Source organism: Passer domesticus, chromosome 5 (genome assembly GCF_036417665.1).
Source record: "Passer domesticus isolate bPasDom1 chromosome 5, bPasDom1.hap1, whole genome shotgun sequence".
NCBI classification, from domain to species: domain Eukaryota; kingdom Metazoa; phylum Chordata; class Aves; order Passeriformes; family Passeridae; genus Passer; species Passer domesticus.
The window spans coordinates 68026665-68034984 of record NC_087478.1 but is presented as its reverse complement, the minus strand read 5'-3'; the positions used below and the strand labels follow the sequence as shown (position 1 = coordinate 68034984).

Sequence of the window (8320 nt, the reverse complement as noted above, 5' to 3'; positions counted from 1 at the left end):
TTTGTAGGATGGGCTGAAAACTACTCCAAAAATCCTTGCCACGAGGAAGAGCAGGCTCAGTGCTGCTTTACATGGCAGAAACTATCATGCCTGCAAACACTGCAAGTGCATTCTTGTTTGTACTCACCTACTCTCATTGTTCCTTTTACTCAGACCTATTTTGTGAGGCTCTCAGAGAGGTAAATTAAAATGCATAAATGAAAGAAGGCTCCACTCAGACCTCAGAGGTTGTATGGTATTTATCATCTGACTGCAGGCAAGTCTCAGTCTGCCAGCCTGTAACTTCCAAAATGCATTACAAGCATGCCAGCAATGAGACAAAGCATCACTCATTGCTCAGATAGCAGCTCTCCCTCACTCTAATGAAGGCTGAGTTATGAGCTGCACCTTCATGCCACTCATTACACAACAGTATTTGCCACTCTACACCCTTTACTATAAATATACCACTCACAGAGATACTATAGACCTAAATCTACTGTCTGACATTAACAAGTCAGGAGTTATGTTATTTGTGATGAGGAGTAACTCCAGTGCAAGATAATTGCAGACAGCAATAGAATAACTTTTCCTTTCAACCTGTACTACTAGGTTTAGAAATAACATACTTTCTGGTGTGTTGCTTAGTTTTCACCACTAACTGATTTATAGAACTATTAATGAGTATTTATTAGAAAGTCTAATGGGTCAGTAGTTAAACTAATCCATTAGTAACAGTTTCATAAAAATCATATTTTAATTTAAAGACCTTAAGATACAGCATTACTGTACCACTTGACAGATGTAATTACTATATCACATTACCAAATTCTTAGGAATTAACTGACTGATTAATTCTGCCTCAAGAGGAGAAGGTTTTTTTTCTTTCTCCCAAATGCACAAGTGTCCTGGGAAGCATTTTTATGTTCTTACACTCCTTGATATGGTTTGCAACTTCCCACTTTATCTAGCTAAATGATCTTTCCACTGAGTCTTAATTTCTCATGAGGTCAGATTCTGAAAAAACAAAAAACACCACAAGGATCTACTCCTGCCTGTGATGTCAAACAAACAGGCAGGGATGACCATCACTTCTCAGTCTTTCAGACATGGCAACCCACCTCTGGCTCAGCAGCTTTTACACAACCCTCATGGGAAGCAGCCTAGGGTGGCAGAGAGAAAAAACAGCTGCAAACACCAAATGCAAAGCTGACCTTCTCCCAACCCCAGAGGTGTTGAGCTCCTACCATTAAATGCATGTAGATGTTCTCATGCCAGTATAAACATTTTCAGCCAGTAATTAAAGCCTGTTCTCATCCCTTTTACCCAGGGAAAAAAATCAACTACTACAGACCTGGTGATTCTAGAGGCCTGAATCACATGGCCTAGAGCAGCCACATGGAAAAAGTATCAACTTCTTCAGCCAGCTCTGTGCCACTGAATCTTTCTCCCTCCACACAAATACTGTTCCAGATACTGATTCTTACCCCTGTGCTTATTGTTTACAGCTTCCAAAATCAACAAATAACCTAAGTCAGAAAGAAGCTCAAAGCTCCACAAATATCCCTTTTACGTTATTAAAAAACAAAAAAAAAAAAAACAAAAAAAAACCACAAAAAAAAACAAACCAAGAGGTCAGTGACACCACATTGGAGCAGAAACACTACAGACTCGCTGCAGGCAGTGCTGTACCTGAGCCCAAACAACCTGGCACTTCTTTGAAACCTTTCAGAACCTATCAGAAGTCATGACTCACTACTTGGGACATACCAGCTGAGGTTTAACAGCACCATCAGGACCATCCTCATTTCTACTCCCCTAAAAGCACCCAAGGTCCCAATAACGTTTATGGCAGACCTCTAAACATCTGCTGGGGGGGTCAGAACCCACCACTTAGGCTGCACACCATGATCAGATCAAACAGCACAGGGCAGTGCCCTGGTGTGCTCAGAACAGCACAACTGCTCACTGAATGCTTGCACATTCCCAAGGCATAAATACATATCCATTTTTCTCCTGCTCACCATTTACCTTCCTCTTAGGCAGCAAAGATCCATTTGACAACTAGTCATCTTTACACTTGCTCACAACACTTATTTGGTGAGTACACACTCTATTCCTGTAGGGATAGAAGAACTTACTGCCAGCCTGGAACTGGGGTAAACACCATTTGCTTATAAATAATCCTTCCTGCAACACAAAAACAGCTGACTCCTGCTTCAGAGGAGCTGACATTTACTTGGGAGTAAATTGCTTTACTGTTCTGGTTTGAAAGCAAAACCAGTAAGAGACTCCAAGTCAGAAATACAATTTATTAGGAAAAGGGAAAAAACCAAAACACATGCTATAATACAAAAGCAAAAACCACCGACACAGTCATAATACAACCTGAAACCCTGCCAGATAGGGTGGTCGTAGCGGTCCAGATGAAATGGTCTTGTTGAAGTACTGATCCCATAGAAAAGATGTAGCTTTTCTCTGGAAACCAGTGGGTAAGGGCTACTTGTTCTGTCCTAAACCCCAGATTATATCCAGGTGGAGATGGTTAGCCCCCCGCCCAGAGCATCTCACAATGGGCTGATATCATTCTGAGTCACACCATGGGTCCTTCCTTACCAATTAAACAGAAATGGCTCCGGGAGGGAGTTACCTCTGAGTCATGTGGCAAGGCATTGATGAGCCCATTAACAGAAGATAAGGAAGAAACGATGCCCCTCCTGGTTTCAACAGCTCTTGAGGATGGGAATGGAATACATCTTTATATTGTAACCTAGGACAGGACTGTAATTCACCCCACAGTGAGGTCAACAGGGAAGCTTCTCCCTGTTCAAGTGGGATCAGGCCCGTCATTCCCTACTGTAAGGGCACTGTCATTTCCACAGCAAGATCATGTCACTACCTTGGGGACACCAATCCATTATCTGGACTCAAGAATTAAGCCTGGTGAGCTTCATGAAAAGTCCAAATCTAGATGTTACAAACCCAACAGTCAATAGGCTGGGCACAGTTATTATTCCAAATCTCTTACACTGTGACAGAGAAGATGAGAAGGTGGCACACAAAAAGAGATGCACATTCTCTCCTGCTGAGGAGTTTAAGCAGGCTGGCAGCTACAGGAAGAACCAAGGGGTCTCTCCTCTTGGTGTTCCACAGGCAGAAGATGGGATATTCACATGACAATTCCCTTCACCCCACTGCAAGGAGACCAAAATATCCCAAATCCTTCACATTTGCTTTAAGCCCCCAGGCTCCAATGCACACTTAGAGCATTAAAAGTCTGGGCCTTCTCCAGATCCTGGAAAAGGAAAAACACCTTCTTCTCTTGGAGAGGAATTGGAGGCTACAGGGGGTGGAGAATGACAACAGACAAACATATCCATCACAGCTGATCACTGCTTTTGGAAAACAATACAGCATCATAAAAATATCTGTAAATATTTTAATAAGGCTTATTTTACACTGAAAAAAAAATATTCCTTTTTTAAAATACAGAGTAATGTTTTAAATGTTCTGAACTTACCAGGGAAACTGTTGACTTTGGGATTTAATAGCTAATATAATATTAAGTACACATTTGCAACTCATCAGGAGAAGCATACCCACTGATCAGAAATATGATGTAAAAGAAGAGCTGCTGATGAACTGTGGTCATTTGCCTCCTCAAATTTCCCCACTGACGCACATCATCAGAGCCCCTGCAAAGGGAGCCAAGGCTGTTTCCCCCAATCAAATAGCAAGGGAGATGTTATTTGAGACATTTAACCAACTTGGGAGCATATGCCTTGCAGACTATCCCCAGTGTGGAATTAATTTTACCCATGCCAGAGCTTTGCACCCTGGGATCATCCTTCATGGCTAAGGCAGGGAATTAAGCCACAATCCCATCAGCTCCACATTACCAGAAAAAGAGTAACTCTGATATCCCTCTTGGAGAAAAAAAAGTTAGCCAGCTAGTAACTATTAAAGTATAAGTAATTTAAAAGATGAAAACCATATTTGACTCATTTATAAAAAATCATCTATTGTCATACATGAAAGGAAAGAAGTTTGCTGAAATTACCCCAGTTCTATGAGTCTGTTGGCAAAACCCCACATTTGCTTACAAACAATTTTACTCCATACGATAGTAAGTTTGGGCATTTAAAGTAGAGTTTGCAGTAATGGTTCTGGCAGTTCTCAGTCCATGACAGATTGGAGAAAGGTCTGTAAATTTGGACAATACATAGTAAAAAAACCCCACCCAAACGTAACTGGATGAATACCTTGGTATTGCAGTCAGGTGTGCTGTGAGCCACAGCCTGCAATGAGACAAAACTCAGAAACTGAATTTACAAATGTCTTAGGTTGCAAATGCAGGATGTGGCTTGGGGTGTGCATTCTATTGGCATCTGTTAGAAGTCAGGCAGTTATCTTCTGTTAATTGGGCCATCTGCCATAACCAGGTGGGACAATTTTTCTTTACCTCTTCCCGAACCAAGCTTCCCTCTTGGGGCCCTACAGGAAATATCCTCTGTTAATGGGCCATTGAGTGTTACTGATAAAATTACATCATCCCATTGGAAGATGCTCTGCCCAGAAGGAGGAGCCAAGCATTCCTACCTAGATATAATCTGAGACTTGGAACCCCACAGCCAGCCTTTTCCCACTGGATTCCCAGAGGAGCAGCTGTCTTCTCCACTGCATTCCGAGAAGACCACACCCACCTACAACATCACTGGATCTTCAGAGGAAAACTACACCCTTCCACAGGATCACTGCTTCAACAGAACCACATCTATCACTCCAGAAGCCATCACTCCACTGCAGCCACTATTTAATGAGACTGCTACCAACACCCTGACCCACATGGTGTCAGGTCACAGTCTGACTCTGTCAGTGTTGTTTTGTATTACTGTATTTTAATTTTTTTCTAAAAAACCTATTATTCCTACTCCCATATTTTTGCCTGAGAGCCCCTTAATTTCAAAATTATATTAATTCAGAAGGAAAGGATTTATATTTTCCATTTCAAGAGAGGTTCCTACTTTCCTTAGCAAATACCTGTCTTTTCAAACCAAGACAACAAAGTGGCAAAACACTACAGCTATGACCAGCTGTGAGACAGCACGAAACAAGCACAGACAAGAACCAGCTGGCAGAGCAGCACCCAAGCAGCAAGGCCCTGGGGTGGAGCTGCTGCTGCCAATGGGCTCCAGGCTGTGCAGTCCAGCCCGAGGCAACCACTCAGAGCAGGAGAGGAACCTGGATAAGGAATAGGACCAGGAACGGGATCAGGGCTTGAGGCGCAGGAGCTGCAGGCGGCAGCACCACAGCAAGAGCTGGAGTCAGCACTGGGAGCCAAGCTCTGGCTCAGACTCTGGCAATGACAGACAGAAATGGAAAAAGAAAAGACACCACAGCCAGGACCAGCACCAGGACCAGAGGAAACAGTGCTCATGGTCCTGGGGCTGCTCCTCTGGCTCCAGCCTGGAGCACGGGTAGGACAGGGCAGCACAGGGCTGGGAGTGGCACCACAGGAGGGATGGATCCAAGTCCTCTGTGTCTTCCATCAGCTCCCCTGCCCCATAATGTCCCTGGGAGGAGCTGGGGCAGCAGCTGAGCCTGAGGGAAGAGGAGAAGAAACAAGCAGCTCTTCTGAAGGCCCTGGAGATGCTCAAGGAGAAGTAAGCACAGAGGCTGGCCAAGAAGGAGGCCAAGGAGATAAAGAAACAGGAGAAGATGGGCTGGGATGAGGAGTACACAGGCTACACCAACACTGACAAACCTTTTAGGAACAATAATCTGCTTGGCACATTTATCTGGAGCAAGGCACTGGAAAAGAAAGGGATCAGCCATCTGGATGAGAAGGACCTGAAGGAGAGGATCAAGTAAATCCAGGAGGACAATCGCCTGGAGCTGCAGCAGGTGAAGCAGATGCACCTGGAGCAGGAGAAGGAGAAAGCCATGTGGGAGCAGGAGCTGGAGATGCTGCAGCAGGAGAAAGAGGCAGAGCACTTCAAAGCCTGGGAAGAGCAGGAGGACAACTTCCACTTGCAGCAGGCCAAGATGAGGTCTGAGATCCGGATTTGGAATGGGAGGGCGAAACCCATTGATCTTCTGGCCAAGTACATCAGTGTAGAGGACAATGACCTGGCTGTGAAGATGCATGAGCCCTACACCTTCCTAAACAACTTGACTCCCTCTGACATGGAGGACCTGGTGAAGGACATCCAGGTGTACACAGAGCTGGAGCAAGTGAAGAACACGGACTTCTGGAGGGACATTACCATCACAGAGGATGAGATAGCCAAGCTCTGCAAGCTGGAGACCTCTAGGAAAGGAGGACCAGGGGAACGTCATGATGGTGTCAATACCTCGGTCAGATGTGCAGTCCATATTCAAGCGGAAGACATACAACCAGCTGCAAGCTCTGTACCACAGCATCGAGAGCAAGATCCAGGCAGGAGGGCCCAACCTGGACATTGGGTACTGGGAGAGCCTTCTGCAGCAGCTGAAGGCTTACATGGCTCGGGCCAGGTTACAGGATGTGCTGTGTCAGAAGCTCTGCAAGCTGAAGCAAGAGCAGCGTGTGGAGTGTGAACCACTCTTCCCCATCATCAAGCAGAAGCCAGCTTCCCCCAGCAAGAGGCTGGATCCTGAGGAGAGCCTTGAGGTACAGCCAAGGCCATCCTCAGACCCAGAGCAGGACACAGAGGCAAAGGGACAGGCAGAGGGGGAGGCTGTGCTGATGGAGGAGGATCTGATCCAGCAGTGCCTGGATGACTATGATGCAGGCAAGTACAGTCCCTGACTGCTGAGCCCCAACGAGCTGCCCTTCAATGCCCATGTGGTGGAGGCCGAGGAGGACAGCACCAGCTGCTGCTCCTGCTCCAGCAGCTCCAGGTAACAGGTGATACTTCTGAGAGTACCAACAACATCTTCTTCCATAAAGCTAAGGAGGCCATGGGTGCGGACGAGGCACAGTTCAGCATGGAGATGCCGCTCACAGACAAGGCCTATCTGTGGGCTGACAAGCACCGGCCATGCAAGCCCCGCTTCTTCAACCATGTGCACACAGGCTTCCAGTGGAACAAGTACAACCAGACCCACTATGACATCGACAACCCCCCACCCAAGACCGTGCAGGGCTATAAGTTGAACATCTTCTACGCCGACCTCATTGACAAGCGCTCAATGCCCAAGTACTTCCTGGAGGCCTGCCAAGACAATAAGGACTGCGCTTCTATGCTGGGCCACCCTATGAGCACATAGCCTTCAAGACTGTCAATAGGGATGGGAGTATTCCCACCACCATGGCTTCCGCTGCCAGTTTGCCAATGGCATCTTCCAGCTCTGGTTCCCCTTCAAGTGTTACCAGTACCACCGGTGAGGGGCTGCTCAGTGCCCTCGGACACCTGTCAGGGGTGGGAAGGGGATATCATCTCATGGCACAGACACTGTTCTGTGCAGGGCCCCAAGACCTCAGGGCATGTGCCCGAGGCCTTGCATTTATCATGAAGGACCCTGTTCTTGCATTTATCATGAAAGACCCTGAGGCTTTGGTATAAATAAAATAAGGGCTGTTTTAGTCATTGACTGTTTTGGCTGTTTTAGACCCTGTGGGGGGAGGAAGTAATTTTTACAGTTTTTTACAGTTTTGGAGGAATTCAAAGCTGTTTGTATACACCATTACACAGTTGCAATGCTGCTAGCTTTTACTATAATAATTAAAAATTTAAGGTCTTATCTATGCACATATCTACATCACAAAATTATGACTTCACCACACCCTCCTTGTAATTCCTTCAGGAAAATAATTTTGTTTTTATTTTAAGCCTGTATTGTTCAAATTCTCAGTATCTTTTGTATTAATAGTATCAAAATAAGTTGAAATATTTATAGCTCTTAAGCTTCAATATGTTAACTTGACATGATCTTAGCAACAAAACTTTTATTACTTTTAGGTGAAACTACTAATTAGATTTTTATCAGTTAACTTATGTTGAAGTTAAGTTTATTATTTTTTCTGTCAAAGTTCATTAATTTCAAATTTTAGTATTGTTTAATATAAATTATAATAAGTTTTGTTAAAAGTCATTTGCCTGAATTCTGATATGTAGTTATTTTCCTAGAGAGATAAGACAGCTCCGATTAAAACAATACACTGCTTAATTGATCCAATGTCTGTTTCTACAGCTATTCAATTAAAATAATTTTTAGTCTGATTTTCTCAGGTTATTTTTTTTTCTGTAAGGAAGTGAAGCTTAAGCAACTTATATCACACATCTACACATGTGGATGGGCACACACACACACACACGGAGTCCCTCTCACCTCCAACAGCTTTAGGACTTACTGGCTA

At 44.7% G+C, this 8320-nt stretch overlaps 1 pseudogene; it reads left to right on the top strand.

Annotated features, from left to right (window-relative positions):
* The first annotated feature begins 4910 nt into the window (after window positions 1–4910).
* On the top strand, window positions 4911–8120 carry LOC135300840 (splicing factor Cactin-like; annotated as a pseudogene).
* Window positions 8121–8320: the final 200 nt, after the last annotated feature.